This window comes from Bubalus kerabau, chromosome 7 (assembly GCF_029407905.1).
Source record: "Bubalus kerabau isolate K-KA32 ecotype Philippines breed swamp buffalo chromosome 7, PCC_UOA_SB_1v2, whole genome shotgun sequence".
Lineage (NCBI taxonomy): Eukaryota > Metazoa > Chordata > Mammalia > Artiodactyla > Bovidae > Bubalus > Bubalus kerabau.
The window spans coordinates 9329828-9354727 of NC_073630.1; the positions used below are offsets into that span (position 1 = coordinate 9329828).

Consider the following 24900-nt stretch of genomic DNA (forward strand, 5'->3'; position numbering starts at 1 on the left):
GCATATCTGATAAAGGACTATCATCCAACATTTACAAGAATTCTTAAAACTCAAAAAAGAAAATCAAGAATCTCATGTTTAAAAATGGGCAAAAGGTCTTAACAGACACCTCATTAAAGAAGATATACAGATGGCAAGTAAACATATGAAAAGATGTTCAACATCATATGTCATTAGGGAACTGAGAATGGGAGACGGTCTGGCAGTTTCATACAAAACAAACCATACTCTTACAATACAATCCAGTAATCACAGTCCTTGATATTTACTCAAATGTTGATATCTATGTCCACATGAAAATCTGAACATGGAAGCTTATATCAACTTAATTTGTAACTGCCAAATTTGGAAACATTCAAGATGTCCTTTACAAAGTGAATGGATAAATACACTGTGCTGTAAATAGACCATGGAGGATTATTCCGAGCTAAAAATTATTATCAATCCATGAAAAGACACAAAGAAACCTTAAGCACATATTACTAGGTGAAATAAGCCAGTGTGAAAGGGCTACCTACACACCATATGATTCCAACTGCTCAAATTCTCGAAAAGGTAAAACTATGGAGATGGCAAAAAGATCAGTGGTTGCCAGTGTTGTAGGGAGGCAGAGCACAGAGGATTTTGGGGGTAGTGAAAATATTTTGTATGATACTACAAAGGTGGATACATGCCATTATCAGCTCAGTTCCACTCAGTCGTTCAGTCGTGGCTGACTCTTTGTGACCCCATGGACTGAAACACACCAGGCTTCCCTGTCCATCACCAACTCCCGGAGCTTACTCAAACTAATGTCCATCGAGTCAGTGATGCCATCCAACCATCTCCTCCTGCCTTCAATCTTTCCCAGCATCAGGGCCTTTTCCAGTGAGTCAGGCTGGATGAAGCACAAGATGGAATCAAGATTTCTGGGAGGAATATCAATAACCTCAGATATGCAGATGACACCACCTTAATGGCAGAAAGCAAAGAAGAACTAAAGAGCCTCTTGATGCAAGTGAAAGAAGACAGTGAAAGAGTTGGCTTAAAACTCAATATTCAGAAAACGAAGATCATGGCATCCAGTCTCATCACTTCATGGCAAATAGATGGGGAAACAGTGGGAACAGTGACAGACTTTATTTTGGGGGTCCCCTAAATCACTGCAGATGGTGACTGCAGCCATGAAATAAAAAGACGCTTACTCCTTGGAAGGAAAGCTATGACCAACCTAGACAACATATTAAAAAGCAGAGACCTTACTTTGCCAACAAAGGTCCGTCTAGTCAAAGCTATGGTTTTTCCACTAGTCGTGTATGGATGTGAGAGTTGGACTATAAAGAAAGTTGAGTGCCAAAGAATTGATGCTTTTGGAGAAGACTCTTGCGAGTCCCTTGCACTGCGAGGAAATCCAACCAGTCCATCCTAAAGGAAACAGTCCTGAATATTCATCGAAAGGACTGATGTTGAAACTGAGACTCCAATACTTTGGCCACCTGGTACAAAGAACTGACTCATTGGAAAAGACTCTGATGCTGGGAAAGTTTGAAGGCGGGAGGGGAAGGGGACAACAGAGGATGAGATGGTTGGATGGCATCACGATGGACATGAGTTTGAATAAGCTCTGGTAGTTGGTGATGGACAGGGAACCTGGTGTGCTGCAGTCCATGGAGTCGCAAAGAGTTGGACACTACTGAGTGACTGAACTGAACTGAACAATATTTGTGTATTTAACTATAAAGTTCAAAACTGAAGACCAAATAACGGTAAATAGCACATGTTCAGTTGCTCAATTGTGCCCGACTCTGCGACCCCATGGATTGTAACCTGCCAGGCTCCTCTGTCCAAAATTCTCCACGCAAGAATACTGGAGTGGGTTGCCATTTCCTACTCCAGGGGACCTTCCTGACCAGGGATCAAACCCATGTCACTTGCCTCTTCTGCACTGGCAGGAAAATTATATAATTGTTTAAAATTAGTATTTCTTTTCAATATGACCTCTGTGCCTTGGTTTAAAATATTGTGATCTTCCATTATGGCAGACCAAATTTCAAGGACCAAGAGTCAGAAGAAAGACACACAGAGAAGTGTACCTGGAAAGTCCCACTTAGTATCTCTTAATCCCACTAGAGGTGATGACAAGCTGAGTAATGCTTTTGGCAGCCTCTTGGGCCATGTGGATAGAACAAGAAATCAGTGTGATTTTTGGAAGAAAGGAAAGAGTAAGAGTTAAAAGGGGGCAATGATCTTTTTATTAACCTCTGTAGTGGTTACACAGGTGCTTACTATACCATAACTCATTGAGCAACACAATAGTTTTTGTGAAGTAGTCTATATGTGTATACTCCACAGTAAACAAGCAAAAATGATATCATAGTAAGAAATGTCAACCTATGTTATGCCCTTAATTTGCTTCACCAAACATATCAAGTATCTCTCCATTCTAATCACTGTACTAAGGGCTAGCATTACAGCTTCAAATAAGACCTGTACCTTCCTTTATCAAGCCTACAGACTAGGAAAAATATGGCACTGTGAAAAAACCATAATACAAAATTCAAGTTTACACTTACGCTGACTAACTTAATAAAGTCCCTGACTAATTTAGTAAAAGAAGATGATGTCAGTTCTAAAGAATAAGCAAAATCCCAATTTACAAATTTGCTATTCAGGTTTTTATGGTCATAATTTAGCAGTGACCTTTAAACATGTTAAACTGTAAACTCCTTGAGGTTAGAGGCCATGTTTTATTCATCTCTGAATCCTCTGTTGCCTGCACAAGGTCTAGCTAAGAGATGTAAATGAATAGGTTGAATGAAGAAATGTCAAGATATATTGAATGTCTTCTTTAATAGACCTGGTGACCTATTTGACTTTTCCTTTTTAAATGTAAGCTGGTTCAAAGTAGACACTTAATACTTTAAATTTTATAGAAAAATATTGCCATGCATAAATTTAGTGCTTAATAATTTTTCTGATTGTTAAAAATCTATTGTTCAACTTTCCATTTTTAATTAGACTGATTTGTATCAATCAAATAATAAATTATTTGTGCTGCATTTTTAGCACTGTAAGAATTTGTAATTTAGTCCATGATTTTCATTTCACAGATAAGGTAAATGAAGTCCTGAGAAGTTTAATGACTTGCCTGAATACATCATGAGAAACACTGGGCTGGAAGGAGCACAAGCTGGAATCAAGATTGCCGGGAGAACTATCAATAACCTCAGATATGCAGATGACACCACCCTTATGGCAGAAAGTGAAGAGGAACTAAAAAGCCTCTTGATGAAAGTAAAAGAGGAGAGTGAAAAAGTTGGCTTAAAGCTCAACATTCAGAAAACAAAGATCATGGCATCTGGTCCCATCACTTCATGGGAAATAGATGGGGAAACAGTGGAAACAGTGTCAGACTTTATTTTTCTGGGCTCCAAAATCACTGCAGATGGTGACTGCAGCCATGAAATTAAAAGACACTTACTCCTTGGAAGGAAAGTTATGACCAACCTAAATAGCATATTCAAAAGCAGAGACATTACTTTGCCAACAAAGGGCTGTCTAGTCAAAGCTATGGTTTTCCAGTAGTCATGTATGGATGTGAGAGTTGGACTGTGAAGAAAGCTTGAGTGCGGAAGAATTGATGCTTTTACACTGTGGTGTTGGAGAAGACTCTTGAGAGTCCCTTGGACTGCAAGGAGATCCAACCAGTCCATTCTGAAGGAGATCAGCCCTGGGATTTCTTTGGAAGGAATGATGCTAAAGTTGAAACTCCAGTACTTTGGCCACCTCATGCGAAGAGCTGACTCACTGGAAAAGACTCTGATGCTGGGAGGGATTGGGGGCAGGAGGAGAAGGAGACAACAGAGGATGAGATGGCTGGATGGCATCACCGACTCGATGGACGTGAGTTTGAGCAAACTCTGGGAGTTGGTGATGGACAGGGAAGCCTGGCGTGCTGCAATTCATGGGGTCACAAAGAGTTGGACACAACTGAGCAACTGAACTGAACTGAACTGAAACTTATAAACTAAGGCATAATACTTAGACAACTCTGACCTACAAATTCTGTCATCATATTAAAAACAAGAAACTTTAGATGAGATCCCTTTATTTCTCCCCAAATCTATACTGCTTGGTGGTCGCTCAAGTCAAAAAAGGAAAATAATTCATTTTTACTGTAAGAAAAGCTGTGTGATTCTGTTAAACAGGAAGGAAAAAGGAAGGGGTAAATATGCATTACTTATGTAAAAAAAAATAAAGGTCTACAAAGGTCAGGTGAATCACAAGCCAGAATCAAGATTGCCAGGAGAAATATCAAGAACCTCAGATATGCAGATGATACCACTTGAATGACAGAAAGCAAAGAGGAACTAAACAGTCTCTTGATGAGGGTAAAAGAGGAGAGTGGAAAAGTTGGCTTAAAACACAAAATTCAAAAAACTAAGATCATAGCCTCTGGTCCCATCACTTCATAGCAAATAGACAGATTAGAAGTGGAAACAGTGACAGATTTTTATTTTCCTGGGCTCCAAAATCAGGGCTTCCCTGGTGGCTCAGACAGTAAAGTGTCTGCCTGCAATGAGGGAGACTTGGGTTTGATCCCAGGGTTGGGAAGATCCCCTGGAGAAGGGAAAGGCTACCCACTTCAGTACTCTTGCCTGGAGAATTCCATGGACAGAGGAGCCTGGAAGGCTATAGTCCATGGGATCGCAAAGAGTCAGACATGACTGAGCAACTTCACAAAATTACTGCAGTGACTGCAGCCGTGCAATTAAAAGACACTTGCTCCTGAGAAGAAAAACTATGACAAACCTAGACAGTGTACTGAAAAGCAGAGATATCATTTTGCTGACAAATGTCTATATAGTCAAAGCTATGGTTTTTCCAGTAGTCAGGTATGGATGTGAGAGTTGGACCATAAAGAAAGCTGAATGACGAAGAATTGATGTTTTTGAATTGCAGGGCTGGAGAAGACTCTTGAGAGTCCCTTGGGCAGCAAAGAGATCAAACCAGTCAATCTTAAAGGAAATCAACCCTGAATATTCATTGGAAGGACTGACGCTGAAGCTGAAGCTCCAATACATTGGCCACCTGACGAGAAGAGCCAACTCATTGGAAAAGATACTGATGTTGGAAAAAACTGAAGGCAAGAGGAGAAGGGAACGACAGAGGATGAGATGGTTGGATGGCATCACCAACTCAATGGACTTCATTTAGGCAAACTCCAGGAGATAGTGAAGGACAGGGAAGCCTGGTGGGCTGCAGTTCAAGCAGTCATAAAGAGTCAGACACAACTTAGCAACTGAACAACAACAACAATAAAGTATGTGTATTTACTGTAATACCAATAAACAGTTTCAATAGAGCCAATGCTATTTTCTGGGGATCGGCAACTGCAACTTCAAAAAAAAGTCCTGTCTACTACTGTAAAATTTGGAAAATAATCCACTTTCACAATCATGTTCTACTTGTAACAGCGAAGTTTAGAGTCTACGTAACCACAGATTTCACGTTTTGTAATTATTGTTATTTTAATGGTGGCATCGTCCATTTGAGGTATGTGATGGTAGTTTAGTGGCCAAGTCGTGTCTGACTCTTTGAGATGCCATGGACTGTAGCCTGCCAGGCTCCTCTGTCCATGGGATTCTCCAGGTGAGAATACTGGAGTGGGTTTCCATTTCCTTCTCCAGCATATCTTCCCAACCCAAGAATCGAACCCAGGTCTCCTGAATTGCAGAAAAATTGTTTACTGACTGAGCTATTAGCAAAACCCCATTAGTTTGAGAAGATCCAGCCAAAGAACTGAATCTCTGGCTTGAACTGTCTTATACTCAAAAAAAGAAGTGAAATAGACAATCAAATACATTAAATTAGACTCTTGGAATATGTGATCACTTTCTATAAGAAAAACCACATTACATTCACAAAGAAGAGAAGGTTTTAGAAGATTTTTTCACAAAACAGGACTGAGAACTGATAGTGAGGGCCTCTCAAGACCATATTGCTAATTCATCTTTCTGCTGGATCATAATCCAGAGGTTTGTCTTCTATATTAGGGTATGCATGTGTACATGCTCAGTTGCTCAGTCATGCTTGATTCTTTCTGACCCCATGGACTGCAGTCGGCCAGCTTTCTCTGTCTACGGAATTTTCCATGAAAGAATACTGGAGCAGGTTACCATTTCCTTCTCCACGGGATCTTTCCAACCAAGGGATTGAATCCACATCTCTTGTGTCTCCTCCACTGGCAGGGAGATTCTCTACCATTGTGCTACCTGGGAAGCCATATTTGGGTATATACATAGGTAAAAAAACAAAAAAAAGGAAAAATCCGGAAGATAGATTCATTTCCAAGCTGTTATGCTATATAATAAAACTGGTCATCATTCAATATATCATTTATTCTTACCAAGAAGCTACTTTAGAGATTTGAGATGATGGATGAATGACATATTAGAGATTTAGAAATTATGGTGACCATGGGTTTAATTATGGGCATATAAAAAAAGAATGTTTGATTATTAAATTTTTTTCTAAAATTGCAGATTATACATTTTCTTGGGTACTTAATCTTTTTAATAAAATTCTTTTAACCAAAACTGAATAATGAGTCATTCAAGGTGAAAAATTCTTGTGCCAAAGGGATAATTTTCCTAGGGCTCAAATATCTCTTAGGGTTAAAGGCTGAGTTAGAAACAGATAAACATTTCATGAAGACAAACCAAATTATAAATTCAGAGACAACCATTGCTTTGCCAATACATTGGAATCTAGAAATGAAAATAAAATAAGTATATGAGATATTTTTACAATAAAAAATTATAATAGTTTCATCTACTTTCTTGTGCACTGCATTAGCTCCCAAGTGTTCTTAGCAACCACATTATTTCACATTATCCTTCTAAAATGACTATTTTGGTATTTAATATTTAGAAGATGTGTGTTAGTTACTTGTTTTTCAGGTGTAATATTCAGAGGACGTAAAGCTGAAAACTTCATAATCAAAATCCTTACTCTCTGATATATCTGGAACAATGTTTGTTTGAGTTATATTCTGGTCCCAGGCAAGAGTTCTAGAGGGAAGAAAAAAAAAAAAAAAAAAAAACAACCAAATACAACAAGAGTTTTAACAGAAAGAAACTATAGTCTCCCTTCAATATCCCTGGGCTATGGTTACCAAAATCCATGGTTGCTGAAGTCTTACATAAAATGGAATATGCAGTACAATGAATACTATATGCAAGACTCTCTGAGAGCCCTGCTACTTTTAAGATAACTAAAACTCCATCAAACTCTTTGGGAAAACTCAGAAGAGCAGGGGTACTGCCTGAAAATGGCAATAGTCAACAAGGATAGTGCTCCCACTCCTGGCCCGTACGGTATGTGAGGGAAGTCAGTGTCCCCAGTCAAGGCAAAGATAAAGTAAGCAAGCAGAGATAACATTGAAAGATATGGCTGAAGACTTTTAACCAGAGAAAATGACTTCCCTAAGATACAGTAATGGAATTTTAAAGGGAAAGATGAGGTGGAAGGATAAATAAGAGGTAAACAAATAAAGAGAGAAGATGATAGAATCATGTGAATGATGGTTCCATAGAGTTGAGGAGGGTAGTGATTAAAACTGGGCTTTGTCTGATGAGGGCCTCCCTGGTGGAAAGAGTCCGCCTGCAAAGCAGGAGACCCAGGTTTGATCCCTGGGTGGGGAAAATCCCCTAGAGAAGGGAATGGCTATCCACTCCAGTGTTCTTGCTTGGAGAAGTCAATGGACAGAGGAGCCTGGCAGGCTAGAGTCCATGGGGTCTCATAGAGTTGGACATGAGAAAAATTTTAGGAAGCATAGTAGAATTAGTCTACTAAGCCTCTCCCTATATTAGTTTACCTGTCCTTGCTTCTTCTTAATTTTTCCATCCATCTCAATCTAGCGTCCCTGTCCACAGTCCACTGAAACTACTTTTAAATTCATCAGTGCCTTCCACACTGCCAAACCCAGTGAAACTTTTCCTGCGCATGATCTAATCCTCAGCAGGCTTAGGCACATTCTACCACACTTACTTTCCTGGCTTTCCTGCATCACACATTCCTGCATTTCCTCTTGTTCTATGAACTGCTCTTTCCCAGGCTCCTTTATTGCCTTCTCCTCTCACCCTAATATGAGAGTTCCTTCTCTCTGTCTATCCTCTTCCTAGATAATACCAAGCAATTTCATGACTTTAAATATCATTATGTCTTAATGATCTCCAATTTGTATCTTCAGCCCAAACTTCTGAGCTTAAGTTACATTTATCTAACAGCTTACTTAGCATTGATCACTGAATGTCAAATTAGCACCTCAAAACATTTTTTTCAGTAAGTTATTTTTATTTTACTTTGGTATATAGTTGATTAACAATGTTGTGCTTGTTCTAGGTGTACAACAAAGTGATTCAGTTATACATATACATGTTAATGTGACTCTCACTTCCATCCTCCCTTTGGAATTACAATAATGTCAGTAGAATAAGTAACTGAGAAGAAAAATTACTGAATTTACAAGGTATATTGTGTTTCTTCCTGATTTTAATGTGACAAATTTATTTCCTGCACGCTTCGTTGCTCAATTGTGTCTGACTTTTTGCAACCTTTTGCACTGTAGCTGGCCAGGCGCCTCTGTCCATGGGACTCTCCAGGCAAGAATATTGAAGTGAGTTGCCATTTCTTCATTCAGACGGATCTTCCCGACCCAGGGATCGAACCCGAGTCTCCTGTGTTGCAGGCAGATTCTTTATCCGCTGAGCCATCCAGGAAGCCCCTTTAGTCATCTTTATTTTACTCTTTTCTCTATATAAGCCAAATAAGTTAAACTGTCACAATAATACTGACCCATGTCAATCAATCAGAGCCCCGTGACCTTGAATCACTTGGTTTGGCTATGTTCTTTTATCTCCACTGCTTTTTCTTCTTTTATTTGAGAGCAATTTCATATTTTTATGCAGAATTCTCTTTTAGTAGCAACAATTTAGAGTGGTAGTTAAGCTTATGGACTCCAGAACCAGACTGTCTGGATGCAAAGCCCAGTTTTATAATTTATCAGCCCCATGACTTGCCTCTACTTCTTCTTCTATGAAATGGGGATGATAATAATTGTATTTACTTTACAGAGCTGCTCGGAAGATGAGTTAATACCATACAGCTTATAAAAATGGGTCTGACACATAGTAAGTATTCCTAACGTTCTTTACTCTTACTTTCTTTGACTCTCATATGCCAGTGAAAGAACAAACTTAGCCTAGATTCTCACTCATTTTAGTTGTTTTCAAATGAACAGCGCCATCATTATTAGCACTACTCTCAACTCCTTCTTGTATCTACGATTCTCAGGAAAAGATCAATAACTTGCTCTTTTAGAAGGGATACACTATTCTGAGGAACAACAAACATTAGATAAAACAACTTACTCCATCATTTATAAATCAAACTAATCTTTTTTTTTTTTTTTTTTTTAATTTTTTTTTAAAATCTTTATTTATTTTTTTAATTTTATTTTATTTAACTTTACAATATTGTACTGGTTTTGCCATATATCAAAATGAATCCGCCACAGGTATACATGTGTTCCCCATCCTGAACCCTCCTCCCTCCTCCCTCCCCATTCCATCCCTCTGGGTCGTCCCAGTGCACCAGCCCCAAGCATCCAGTATCGTGCATCGAACCTGGACTGGCAACTCATTTCATCCATGATGTTACACATGTTTCAATGCCATTCTCCCAAATCTTCCCACCCTCTCCCTCTCCCACAGAGTCCATAAGACTGTTCTATACATCAGTGTCTCTTTTGCTGTCTCGTACACAGGGTTATTGTTACCATCTTTCTAAATCAAACTAATCTTATTCCAAATTAGTGAGAAAAGCAGGTAACTTGCTATAATTTTCAGACCTCCCTTTGAATGAGGGAATTCTTCTGGGAGTTATTTATTCAGACAATACAAATTAGGTTTAATGAAGGAAAAAAACCATAGTTACAAGATGGGGTTGCAACACACAGTTACAATATCCATCTATACTACTTTGAAAAGAAGTTTTAAATAGTGCCTTGCAAAAGTTAACTAAAAACTTTTCTCAAACATAGATTGACTGATCTCAAGTCTAATTCCTAAGCGTTATACAAAGCTATTTAAATAGTAAAGTCAGTTTTCTCCTTCTTTATTTGTCTTGATTTCATTTGTAAAACCAAAAGTCCTCTGGTTTTAACACTATTCTTGTCAGAATCATGCAAATTCAAAACATCCATATTAAACTGAACTAAAACCAGAAATAACAGGATAGTTTTGAAAACATAAACTTATCTTTTACCAAGTAAGGTCCAAGGAACATTTAAGCAATACTAGGCTGAGGTACCATTTTAAAATAGTTTTGGCACAACAACTGGAAAAACTGAAGTGCAGAACTGACTGTGTCATACATGCCAGTAAGCTTTCCTTTTGCCTAAGTGCACAGATGATGATCAGTGGGATTATTCTAATAAGAATTCCACACACAAAACAGTAAGTTCTTTTAAGGCTTTATAAAATTTCACTAGCTTTAAAAATGTTATATGGATTCTCTGGATCCACCTATCAATTGTTAAACTGAAATACAAGTAATTAGAGTATGATGTACAGTCCTGTTGGTTTTCCCTTTCTTAAAGGCACACAACATAAAGTTAGTGCTCTTATAAGACATACAAGTTCTAGAGTTTAGAGTTGTGATCAAATCAATTAGGAGAGGAGTCTGGAAAATGCATAAAAGGAATATGTACAGCGTGAATTTATTTTGACTAACTTCTAAATAACTGCTAATAACCAAACACACTAGAATAACCAGTAGTCATTAATATATTTAAATTTCATTGTCAAAGATAATTGCTTGTTGTCATGCATTCTTTATTCTAAAAATAATGCTTAAAATAATTATGGGAAGCTTATTAAACATATTCTAATTTTACATACTTCCATTGTCATAGTAATAAGCACTCTCATAAATTGCAGGACAAGACTTCATTTCTTACCCGCTAAGGTCAATGAAAAAAAAAGTCTTCTGAATTAAAAGAGTACATTTAATAATTCAATTCTCTGCCTTCAAAAACCTCACTCTAACTGCATATTTTAAAGACAAAAAATCAAAAGACAAACAAGAAAGGTAACAACAGCAACAAACTTTTGGAACCCAGAAAAATAGATGGGAGTTAGAATGCCTAATCTAAAATAAGCAGTAGCAAAATCTAAGACTTAGGTTTTAGTTTACAAAGAAGAATCCTCAAAAGGTTCAACATTTGTAACAACAGGTTTTTCTGAAATTTATAGTGGAAATGTTAGTCACTCAGACATGCCGACTCTTTGCAACCCCATGGATCGTGACCTACCAGGAGCCTGCATCCATGGAATTCTCCACGGAAGAATACTCTAGTGTGTTGCCACGCCCTTCTCCAGGGGATCATCCTGACTCCAGGATCAAAGCCTGGTCTCCTGCACTGCAGGCAGATCTTTACCATCTGAGCCGCCATGGAAACCCAATGGGTTTCAAGGTCAAAATAAGGAGGACTGGGTAAAAGATGTGTGACAAATTAGGGTTTCCCTAGACACACTTTCCTCTTCATAATCTGATAGCTACCCTTCCTCAGTACGGGCTGAATACTGGAGAATTCTTTTCTGGAGAAGTCAAGGACTGAATGACTCATATTAACTGGATTAAATGTTGAAAGTTGAGACACATAACCTGTTTTCCCACTTGACCACCAGAGCACTGAGCTTTGCATTCCAAAAAGTAATTTGTATTATAAAAGAAAACTCTCTTAGAAATCCACAGTCTTAGGAAAATCTTAAAGTATTGGGATACTGGGATTCTCCAACAAAAATCCCATTCAGATCATTCTACAGAAGCCAGTCAGTAATTTCCACCCATATTTTCAGAGTTTCCAATTACCATTTTTACCACAAGTTTTTAATTATGAGGGTAATACCAAAGACACCAGAAATCTGAGTAAAGTCTTCAACATGGTTTCAAACAAAGTAATTTTTAAGAAACTGACATTACAGAAGAACAAAATTTCAAAGTCTATCATTAATAAACCAGAAAACATGTTACAACCATGAAACAAGAAAGGGATGGATTAAAAAAAAAAAAAAAACGTTCAGAGACATAAAAGAAGTTTTTAAAAATAAATATAAATATCTTGAAATGGAAAATTCAATACAAAGGCTGAAAATGCAGTTTTAAAAGTCTCCAAAAAAGGAAACAAAATGACAAAGAAATAGAAAACAAGGAAAAATAGACAAAATTAGAGAACAAGGTCAAAATAGCTAACACCTGGATAAAAAAGACTGAAAGAACAAAGGAGTGGGTAACAAAGATGTGGTATACATATACAACAGAATATTACGCAGCGATAAAAAAGAATGAAATAATGTCATTTTCGGCAACATGATGGTCGTAGAGATTATCATACTGGGTCAGATGCAGAGAAACAAATGTAGGATACTGTTTAAATGTGGAACCTAAAAAAAGGAAAATGCAAATGAACTTATTTACAAAACAGAAAAGAGTCACAGGGGCAGAAAACAAATTTATGGTTACCACTGGTGAAAGGCTTGGTGGGGACATAAATTGGGAAATTGAGAGTGACACATGCATACTCAGTCAGTCAGTCAGTTTAGTAGCTAAGTCCGACTCTTTGTGACTTAGTTAGGTAGTTAAGCAGCTAAGTAGCTAAGTGTCCAACTCTTTGCGACCCCGTGAATCGCAGCACGCCAAGCCTCCCTGTCCATCACCAACTCCTGGAGTTCACTCAAACTCATGTCCATTGAGTAGGTGATGCCATCCAGCTAACTCATCCTCTGTCGTCCCCTTTTCCTCCTGTCCCCAATCCCTCCCAGCATCAAAGTTTTTTCCAATGAGTCAACTCTTCGCATGAAGTGGCCAAAGTACTGGAGTTTCAACTTTAGCATCAGTCCTTCCAAATAACACCCAGGGCTGCTCTCCTTTACAATGGACTGGTTGGATCTCCTTGCAGTCCAAGGGACTCTCAAGAGTCTTCTCCAACACCACAGTGCAAAAGCATCAATTCTTCGGTGCTAAGCTTTCTTCACAGTCCAACTCTCACATCCATACATGACCACTGGAAAAACCATAGCCTTGACTAGACGGACCTTTGTTGGCAAAGTAATGTCTCTGCTTTTGAATATGCTATCTAGGTTGGTCAGAACTTTCCTTCCAAGGAGTAAGCGTCTTTTAATTTCATGGCTGCAGTCACCATCTGCAGTGATTTTGGAGCCCAGAAAAATAAAGTCTGCCACTGTTTCCACTGCTTCCCCATCTATTTCCCATGAAGTGATGGGACCAGATGCCATGATCTTCGTTTTCTGAATGTTGAGCTTTAAGCCAACTTTTTCACTCTCCTCTTTCACTGTCATCAAGAGGCTTTTTAGTTCTAATAAGGACCTGTTGTATAGCACAGGGAACTCTAGTCATTACTCTGTAATGACCTATATGGGAAAATAATCTAAAAAAGAATGGATATATGTGTGTGTGTATATATATATATATTGGATTCATTTTACTGTACACCTGAAACCAACACAACTTTATCAAGCAACTATGCCTTCTGAAAAATCTGTATGCAAGTCAAGAAGCAACAGTTAGAACTGGACATGGAACAACAAACTGGTTCCAAATCCATTTCAAAACCTTGACAGTCCAATATACAGTCAAGGCTGTATAATGACACCCTGCTTATTTAACTTATATGCAGAGTACATCATGAGAAATGGTGGACTGGATGAAGCACAAGCTGGAATCAAGATTGCCAGGAGAAATATCAATAACCTCAGATATGCAGATGACACCACCCTTATGGCAGAAGGTGAAGAAGAACTAAAGAGCCTCTTGATGAAACTGAAAGAGGAGAGTGAAAAAGTTGTCTTAAAACTCAGCATTCAGAAAACGAAGATCATGACATCTGGTCCCATCACTTCATGGCAAATAGATGGGGAAACAGTGGAAACAGTGACAGACTTCATTTTTGGGGGACTCCAAAATCACTGCAGATGGTGACTGCAGCCATGAAATTGAAAGCAGCTTGCTTCTTGGAAGAAAATTATGACCAATCTAGACAGTATATTAAAAAGCAGAAACATTATTTGCCAACAAAGGTCCATCTAGTCAAAACTATGATTTTTCCAGTAGTCATGTATGGATGTGAGAATCTGACTATAAATAAAGCTGACTGCCAAAGAACTGATGCCTTTGAACTTTGGTGTTGGAGAAGACTCTTGAGAGTCCCTTGGACTGCAAGGAGATCCAACCAGTCCATCCTCAAGGAAATCAATCCTGAATATTCATTGGAAGGACTGATGCTCAAGCTGAAGCTCCAATACTTTGGCCACCTGATGCGAAGAACTCATTTGAAAAGATCCTGATGCTGGGAAAGATTGAGGGTGGGAGGAGAAGGGGATGACAGAGGATGAGATGGTTGGATGGCATCACCAACTCAATGGACATGAGTTTGAGTAAGCTCTGAGAGTTGGTGATGGACAGGGAAGCCCAGTGCACTGCAGTCCATGGGGTTGCAAAGAACTGGACACAACTGAGTGACCAAACTGAACTGATACTCCAATAATTTTTTTTAATGAAGTCATATGGTATGTATTCTTTGTGTTTAGCTTCTTTCACACAAATAATATTTTAAAGATTCACTAATGTGATTGAGTGTGTTTGTGGTTTATTACTACTTTGACTACTCTCATAGTGTTTCATTATATGAAATTAACAATTTGTTTTCACATTTCCTGTTAATGAACTTTTGGGTTGTTTCCAGTATTTTATGGGTTGTTTGTACTCTGACATTTTCTTTCTAAAACTGTGAAGTCCAATTTGAGTTGTTGAATTGTTATCCATCAAAACTGTACCACTGTGTTCTGATTATCTAAAAGAGGCAGTGATGAGGGAACTTTTTCCAGTTCCTATTCTTCCCACAATGCCAACCTTTCCTCTTGAGTCAGTGCTTGCTCTCAGATCATTCAATACCAGGGGGCCATCTGTGGTGTACTTGAAGTTCACATTGTTAAAGGCAATGGCTCCATAGTCACACCAAAGGTGGACAAAACTTCAGTTCCAAGGGCACTTCTTTCTCAGATGCCATGCGAAGTTACTTCAGTCGTGTCCAACTCTTTGTGACCCCATGGACTTTAGCCCAATAGGCTCCTCTGTCCATGGGATTCTCTGGGCAACAATACTGGAGTGGGTTGCCATGCCCTCCTCCAGGGGATCTTCCTGAACCAAAGATCAAACCTGCATCTCCTCCATCTCCTGCATTGTCAGGAGGGTTCTTTACCACTGGCACCAATTTAATCACCCTTTCTACTGAAATCATTGTATTATCAACCTCCACGCTTTGCCTGATGCTCTACTGGAACAAAACTAATATAAGCATTCTTCTTATACAAAACTTTTTTGTGAACTTGTGAACTAATTTGGGGGACGGGGCGGGGATATACCTAGATGTACACTTGCAATGTCAAAGGTGAAAGTGAAAATGAAGTCGCTCAGTTGTGTTCCACTCTTTGCGACCCCATGGACTGTAGCCTACCAGGTTCCACCATCCATGGGGTTTTCCAGGCAAGACTACTGGAGTAGGTTGCCATTTCCTTCTCCAGAAGATCTTCCCGACCCAGGGATTGAAACTGGGTCTCCTGAATTGTAGGCAGACACTTTACCATCTGAGTCACAAAAGGAACTAACAAATCAAAGGTTATGTGCATGTTTAAACTTTACAGTTCAGTTCAGTCGCTCAGTCGTGTCCGACTCTTTGAGACCCCATGAACCGCAGCACGCCAGGCCTCCCTGTCCATCACCAACTCCCAAAGTTCACCCAAACTCGTGTCCATCCAGCCATCTCATCCTCTGTCGTCCCCTTCTCCTCCTGCCCCCAATCCCTCCAAGCATCAGGGTCTTTTCACATAACTCAGCTCTTTGCATCAGGTGGCCAAAGTATTGGACTTTCAGCTTTAGCATCATTCCTTCCAATGAACACCCAGGGCTGATCTCCTTTAGGATGGACTGGTTGGATCTCCTTGCTGTCCTAGGGACTCTCAACAGTCTTCTACAACACCACAGTTCAAAAGCATCAATTCTTCTGTGCTCAGCTTTCTTCACAGTCCAACTCTCCTCACATCCACACATGACTACTGGAAAAACCATAACTTTGACTAGACGGACCTTTGTTTGCAAAGTAATGTCTCTGCTTTTGAATATGCTGTCTGGGTTGGTCATAGATTTTCTTCCCAGGAGCAAGCATCTTTTAATTTCATGGCTGCAGTCACCATCTGCAGTGATCTTGGAGCCCCCCAAAATAAAGTCAGCCACTATTTCCACTGTTTCTCCATCTATCTGCCATGAAGTGATGGGACCAGATGCCATGATCTTAGTTTTCTGAATGTTGAGCTTTAACCCAACTTTTTCACTCTTCTCTTTCACTTTCATCAAGAGGCTCTTTAGTTCTTATTCACTTTCTGCCATAAGGGTGGTGTCATCTGCGTATCTGAGGTTATTGGTATTTCTCCCTGCAATCTTGATTCCAGTTTGTGCTTCTTCCAGCCCAGCGTTTCTCATGATGTACTCTGCATAGAAGTTAAATAAGCAGGGTAACAATATACAGCATTGACATACTCCTTTTCCTATTTGGAACCAGTCTGTTGTTCCATGTCCAGTTCTAATTGTTGCTTCCTGACCTGCATACCGGAGAAGGCAATGGCACCCCACTCCAGTACTTTTGCCTAGAAAATCCCATGGATGGAGGAGCCTGGTAGGCTGCAGTCCATGGGGTCGCTAGAGTCGGACACGACTGAGCGACTTCACTTTCACTTTTCACTTTCATGCACTGGAGAAGGAAATGGCAACCCACTCCAGTGTTCTTGCCTGGAGAATCCCAGGGACGGGAAGCCTGGTGGGCTGCTGTCTATGGAGTCACACAGAGTCGGACACGACTGAAGCGACTTAGCAGCAGCAGCAGCAGACCTGCATACAGATTTCTTAAGAGGCAGATCAGGTGATCTGGTATTCCCACCTCTTTCAGAATTTTCCACAGTTTGCTGTGACCCACACAGTCAAAGGCTTTGGCATCATCAATAAAGCAGAAATGGATGTTTTTCTGGAACTCTCTTGCTTTTTCGATGATCTGGTGGATGTTGGCAATTTGATCTTTGGTTCCTCTGCCTTTTCTAAATTCACCTTGAAGATCTGAAAGTTCACGGTTCACATATTGCTGAAGCCTGGCTTGGAGAATTTTGAGCATTACTTTTCTAGCATGTGAGATGAGTACAATTGTGCGGTAGTTTGAGCACTGTTTGGCATTGCCTTTCTTTGGGCAATGCCTTTTTAAACTTTACAAGAAACTGCAAAAAAATTATCCAAGGTGGTGGTACCATTTTACACACTCCCTGCAATGTATGAGATATACTGACCAGACTTGATTTTGTATATCTTTTATTTTTAGTAAAATAGTTTTATTCTTATAAATATAAAGAGATCTAATTAGAGTTTAAATTTTCATTTTCCTGATGATAAATGATCTAAGCACCTTTTATATATTTATTGACCATTCAAATGTTTTCTGTTGTGAAATGCAGATTCATCTATATTATCTATTTTAACTGGATTGTTTATCATTAGTCACAAATTATTATTCATTACAAGTCAGCCTTTAGTTACTCCATATCAGTACTTTGTTAGATGTATATATTGTAAATATTATCTCTAAGTGTGTGACTTACTTATGTCTATTGATAAAAAGAAACTTTAATTTTGCTAAAATCTTTGTACTATGTAAAAATATTTTTGGTTAGTGCTTTCTGTATCCTGTCTAAATAATCTTTGCCTTCTTTACAGTCATAAATTTTTGCCTTTATGTTTTCTTCTACTTATTTAGCATTCATGTTTAGATCTATGTCACAAAGTAATTTTCATGTACAGCATGAAGTGGCCACAAAATTTTTGGTTTTACAAATATTCATTGTATGGTGCTCCCAACACCAGTATTTTAAGGATTTTTTTCCCTTTTTAATTATATTGGCACCTTTGTAAATAATTAAGTGACTAAGTGACTCTACACTTGTAGGTTTGCACTGTGATCTGTTCTGTTGATCTACTTGTTTATCCTTACACCAACACCACACTGTCTTAATTACTGTGACTTCAGAATAAATTTTAAAATCTAGTCATGGAACCTCTCCAAACTTTTTTCTTTATTTCTGGTAGTATCCATTGACTTGAAGTCTACTTTATCTAATACTAATTTTAGCTAAATTTATCTGTTTTATGATAGGATTTTCAGTTGTTTTACTTCCAACCTCTCTGCATCCTTATTGTTTATGTATTTATGTATTTTTATTTTTTGGCTGTACTGGGTCTTCATTGCTGCATGTGGGCTCTCTTTAGCTGAGGAAGTGGGAGCTACTCTCTAGCTCTAGCCCACGCTTCTGACTGCAGTGGTTTCTCTCTTGTTGCAGAGCACAGGCTGCAGGTGTATGGGCTTTAGTAGTTGCAACACAGGGTCTCACTAATTGCTGTTCACAGGCCCTAGAGTGTGCAGACCGCAGTAGTTGTGGCGCACAGGATTCGTCTCTCCATAGCATGTGGAATCTTCTTAGATCAGGGATCAAACTGCTGTCCCCTGCATTGGCAGGTGGATTCTTATCAACTGCACTACCAGGGAAGTCCTCTGCATCCTTATTTTTAATGGCTTAATGTCAGGCTGCTTATAAACAAGACCCAATTATAAATTGTATTATTGGGTCTTATTTTTAAGTCCAAGCTGACATGTTCTGCATTTTGCAGTTTATTCCAACAATATTTATATATTTATTTATATAACTGACTTATGACTTTCATTTTTATATTTCTCCACGTGTTTATCCTTTTCTGTGCTCTTTGTTTTCTTATTAAATATCCAACTTTCCAATTGGGCAAATTCCCTTCATTCTAAAAAAGATTTCTTTAAGCTACTGTTCAGGCATATCTGCTAGTGAAGAATAACCTCGTCATTTCTCTGAAGCCATTTTTACTTCATTTTAATTGTAGTAGATATTTTCATTAGGTAAAGAATTGTGAACTGACATCCTTTTAGCATTTAAAAGATGTTATTCCATTTCTCTAGCTTCTGTGTATTTATTTAGTCAATCATCCATCTTTCTTAATCAAGACTATTTCTAGGGTTTTTCTCTTTATCTTTGGTTTTCAACAGCTTGACTATGGTTTACCTTGGCAAGGTTTTCTGTGTTTATCCTGCCTGGTATTCAGCAGGCTTCTTCATTCTGGGGTTTGAGACTTTAATCAGCTTTGAAAACGTCTAGGCTATTTTCTCTTCATATTTTATTTTCCTGCCCACTCTCCTTCTTTCCTGGGACATAAATTACATGTATACTAGGCCATGTTATATTTTCCTCTCAGACTTTGCTTTTCTAGTCAGTAATCTTTAATTGTCTTATCCTACATGCTTTCGTTTAGATTATTTCTATTGATCTGTTACTAACACTTTCTTCTGTTTCAGTTACCCTGGTGTAAATCCAATCCAATTAATTCTGCATGTCACTTCTTTTAAATTAATACACTTTCTTTTCTAGGGCAGTTTTAAGTTCACAGCAAAACAGAGCTTATTCAGTAAAATTCCCACAGAGGAGAACCGGGGAGAGTGGAATTCGTAAGTCTCCTTCAGATGCAGATGGAACGTGTCAGCCCCAGTGTGGCTGTTTTCCCCTTGTCCTCGCAGCTTTTCTTTGCCTAGGACAAACCTATTCCATTTGCTAGCGATTTGCAGACTAACCCAGAAATGCAAGCTGGCACTGACTTGTGACAAGACAGGGAAGGTCTGTCTATGTTTGGAATTTATTTAGACTTACTTGACTCTACCACTTTTTGATAGCTTAAAATACAAACACTACTTTTTAGTTTATCCATTCTCACCTTTATAGTGAAATCAGTGGTTTTTTAAACCCTCTACAACTTCACCAGAAATGTAAAATAGTGTTTGATACACTTGACCACTTACTCATCTTTTTTCCTAGCATATAAGATATCAATAATTTTCAAATTTTCCTTTGCTCGTATTTTTCACTTTCCCTACTGTTGTTATTCCTCAGGGCTCTTTCTTCTACACTATTCTTTTCTCATTATCTTTTCTCTCTCAGAATGATCTTATTGACTCTCATCCATATGTTCGTGATCCCTAAAGCCATTCTCTGCCTAAGCTGAGGGACCACATAATAACTTTAAGCCTTTTGGAAACACAGAATAGCTTTTGAGATTAGAGACTTTAAAGACAACAGAACAAATGACTCCAGTTTCTGAAGAACTGTAAAGAGTAAGATTTTAGGACAGAAGAAAAAATAGTTCATACTTATTGAAAATCATCTGTTTTAAAATTTCACCATAATTTTCACTATAAGGAGTAACTCACAAATTTTATACAGATTCTTCCATCATCAGATGATTTACAAATATAATTTCCTTTTAAGGAGAGAATCATAGTTTTACAAATGAAAAAGTGAGGTCTTATAGTAGTTAAAGCACCTTTGTGCATATTTTTCAAGAATCATATTAAAAATTGCAACTGGTCCATGAAACTATATGTATGATGCAACACAGATTTAGTAAATTGGAGTACAATACAATAACTGTTTCTTAGGAAAACAAATATAATGAAGATAAAATGGTACTTTTTTTTAGACCATAAACCTGTTTCTTGTTAGACCTGCCATTATGTTTAGACCCTGGAAGTATATACTAATGCTTAACGTCATAGAAAAGGAACTTCTACTATGTTATTGTCATTTGTGGAACTCAAATCAAATTCTGCAATAAGGCTTCCCATCCTCTAGATAATTTTGTCTCTTATAGATCAGAATAATCAAACATTCAAAAATTTTAAATTTGAGCATAAATGCCTCACATACATTACAAATGAATTATTAAAAATATATGCCATCTCAACTTTTTAAAGTTACATTGCATAAGTCTGCCCAGTGAAAATATCCAAGCAGGGTCCTCCATAATCTCACATTCAAAGCCATCCAAATAAACATAAAATCCAAGTAAAAACAGTGGCCTTGTTATGTAAATACAAAGTCTAGTAAATTCATTACTGGACTCTTCTTCGAAATAGACTCAGACCAAATAGACTCAGAAATTCTGGAGCTACTATTTCATTTTGCTTTACAACTCTGATACAAAACTAGATTTTATTATTGATATGGCTAAAACTTAACTAATATTTGAATCACAGAATTCCTGAGCCTGAACTTCTAAAACCATGAACGTTTATAATCTCTGAAAATTTAAGAATAACAAAACACCTTAAATTTGCATTAAAATATTTAAACATAAATATTATATTATGTAATATGTGTTATTTAGCTTAAATTACACCTTGGTGGTGGTTTAGTCGCTAAGTCGTGTCCAACTCTTGTGATTCTGTGGACTGTAGCCTGCCAGGCTCCTCTGTCCATGGAATTCTCCAGGCAAGAATACTGGAGTGGGTTGCAATTTCCTTCTTCAAGGGATATTCCCAACCCAGGAATTGAACCCAGGTCTCCAGCATTGCAGGCAGATGATTTACCAACTGAGTTATGAAGGAAGCCCGATTACACCTTAAATTTAATCAATTATCTTAATTGAAAATTCACATTCCAGGGATGGTCACCTAGCATTATATGAGAAAGATCACACTTTAGAGACAGCTATTCTAAAAATTTCAGCTTTCTTTGTGACCAATACTAGATTTTTAACAATTAAAATAATGAGTAACAAAGTGGGGTCTCATTTGTGAAATGAATGCTTGTGTTGTCAGTATGATAAATATTAAAAATGTGTTTTCAATGGTAACAATAGTGGTATTCCAGACATATGGGTTACCTTAAGTTTTAAGACACTCCTGCCCTTGCATAACGGAGAAGGCAATGGTACCCCACTCCAGTACCCTTGCCTGGAAAATCCCATGGATGGAGGAGCCTGGTAGGCTGCAGTCCATGGGATCGTGAAGAGTCGGACACGACTGAGTGACTTCACTTTCACTTTTATGCACTGGAGAAGGAAATGGCAACCCACTTCAGTGTTCTTGCCTGGAGAATCCCAGGGACGGGGGAGCCTGGTGGGCTGCCATCTGTGGGGTCGCACAGAGTTGGACACAACTGAAGCAACTTAGCAGCAGCAGCCCTTGCATAAAAGTATAGTAACCTAGGAAGCTCTAGTACCTGAATCTTTGGACACAGAGCTTGAGGCTTAGGTCTTAATTGCTCTGGGATCCAGACCCTAGAGTGGAGAATTCTGTTTTCCTTTTGTCAAATATAAATCAGCCAAATCCTGCCTTCAGCACATTCTTGCAATTGTTTCAAGTAAGTGACTCATTTGAAAAGACCCTGATGATGGGAAAGATTGAAGACAAGAGGAGAAGGGGATGACAGAGGATGAGATGGTTGGATGGCATCACCAACTCGATGGACATGAGTTTGAGTAAGCTCCAGGAGTTGGTGATGGACAGGGAAGCCAGGTGTGCTGCAGTCCATGGGGTCACAAAGAGTTGGACATGACTGAGCAACTGAGCTGAACTGAACTGAAATGTTTTATTGAAGATGGTCTTGAAAGTTAGTCACTCAGTCGTGTCCGACTCTTTGTGACCCCATGGGCTGCAGCCTACCAGGCTCCTCTGTCCATGGAATTCTCCAGGCAAGAATACTGGAGTGGGTTGCCATTAGGGTACCTAAAAAAGAGAGCTGGAACATAATCAAACTGACAGAAAATGCTGTATATACAGTTTTGTTCACACGTGGTAATCTATATTTGCTCAATAATTTAGTTTAAGATTTGCATCCCCTATGATTCAGTAATGCTGCTGCTGCTAAGTCGCTTTAGTCATGTCTGAAGCCCACCAGGCTCCCCCGTCCTTGGGATTCTCCAGGCAAGAACACTAGAGTGGGTTGCCATTTCCTTCTCCAATGCATGAAAGTGAAAAGTGAAAGTGAAGTCACTCAGTCGTGTCCAACTCTTTGCGACCCCATGGACTGCTGTCTACCAGGCTCCTCTGTCCATGGGATTTTCCAGGCCAGAGTACTGGAGTGGGTTGCTATTGCCTTCTCCGAATTCAGTAATGAGGTCATGGGAAAAAGCTGAACGTCACCTCACCAAAAACTTTCTGACAGTTATCAATGTGTTCTAAAGGACCCTTAATAACTGAACTCTCTCAATTCTGTTTGCATCAATATAGTTCCAGCAGTGGAAGCTTTTATAAGACTCATTTCTTAAGCTTCTATGAGAAGCTACGAATTAACACATAGGCTCTAGCAACTAAGCACTACTTATGAAGGTGTAAAGGCTTTCAGCAGTAAAGACAACATGTTAAGTGGAAGTTCAGGGGCCTCCATAGTCTTAATTTTGCACATAAACTATGAATGAAGACATCACACATAATATAGGAGCAGACAGTGAAAGGAGTAAAGGAGAGCAAAAGATTTATGCATTATAAGCTGTCTGAAATCTACAAACGGGTTTTAAGTTAAGGATAGAATACCTATATAGAAACACTTTCCCTTACACAATAGGCAATTAATAACTTATAAACAGCTTGACAAATCACAAAAAGAAACTGTACACTGACGCCTTCAAAAGCAACCAGGATTTTCCTGAAGTCATTTAGCTTTCAGAAATCCATACTGTGCTCTTAGTCACAGCTGTTTACAGAGCATTTAGTCCTGGAAGGCCTACACTGAGCATTCTGCTTCCCGACACAGTACCTGAACGTTTTCCTTCAAGCCCCAATATCACCTAGTATCCAGACTGTGATTTCTCTCTAGTCCTCTTCTTTCTTTGGGTTTCTTCTTTAGAGCAGTGATAGTTAAAGCCTTTTCTACAGTGGTCTTTGAGCAACTGGTTTAAGTTCTCTCACAGGAACATGAAATGGAAAAGGGGAAAAGAAGAACAGGACTTTGTTTCAAGTACAGAATCAAAAGGAATTACTATTATGAAATTTTTTGTGTCCAAGAGTATATAAAGCAATTCCAAAAAGAGATTTCCTGTACTTTTTATTGTTCAAAAGAAAAAAAAAAAAAGTTCTGATTAACTTATGCTCCTTTCCCCCGCTCCATCCACCAAAACAAAAGGAAAGAATCTTATCTCACTATACCAGAGGTAGAGCTCAACAAACTTCAAGAAGAGGGGGGATTTTCCTGGCAGTACAGTGGTTAAGACTTTGTCTTCCAATGCAGGGGGTGTGGGTTCAGTCTCTGGTTGGGGAGCTAAGATCCCACACACTGCAAGGTCAAAAAACGAAAACATAAAACAGAAATAATATTGTAACAATAAAGCCTTTAAAAAATGGTCCACATCAAAAAAGAAATCTTGAAAAAAAAAAAAAGAAGAGCGGGCGTAGTAGAAGGTGTTTATGAAGTCTTAATCAGAGTCACACTGTCATAAATTACTCTGTTTTAGCTACTTTCTTCCTTGTGCATATCCACTAGAGATTCATATTTTTAAAGTGAAGAATCATTTTGTTGGCATTGATGAGATCATTTATCCATTCCTATGCTGTGAAGGTGGGGCATGTTTTATGCTAGGCAAACAAAAACAATAGCTCCCACGTATTGAAGGGAGAGAAAGACAACATGCTTGTACACAAATAAATTCAAGTGTATCTGAAAAAACAAAACAAAACATGGATGTATAGTCACACCATCTAGTCAACTATTTATTTAAAAATACTTGATTAAAGACAGAGAAGTGTTTTGTTGACATCTTTAGCCCTTGATTATAAACCTCCCAAAACATTTGAAGTTAAGATGGAGAGACATTTGCCATTATGGATCCAGGATCAAACTGATTAGTGTGTGTTTTTGAATTTGAAAATTTTAAGTCAAATCTTTAGGTTTA

At 38.4% G+C, this 24900-nt stretch overlaps 2 long non-coding RNA genes across 3 annotated transcripts in view; both read right to left on the bottom strand.

Moving 5' to 3' along the window:
• The window catches only part of LOC129657427 (uncharacterized), a 230589-nt gene that overhangs the window by 42446 nt on the left and 163243 nt on the right, over nt 1-24900 (bottom strand). The gene's annotated exons all lie outside the window — the stretch shown is intronic.
• The window catches only part of LOC129657426 (uncharacterized), a 154296-nt gene continuing 141314 nt past the window's right edge, over nt 11919-24900 (bottom strand). For both annotated transcript variants that reach the window (XR_008716712.1, XR_008716711.1), the window contains one exon: nt 11919-12488. This is a non-coding gene — a long non-coding RNA (uncharacterized LOC129657426). The remainder of the gene's footprint in view (nt 12489-24900) is intronic.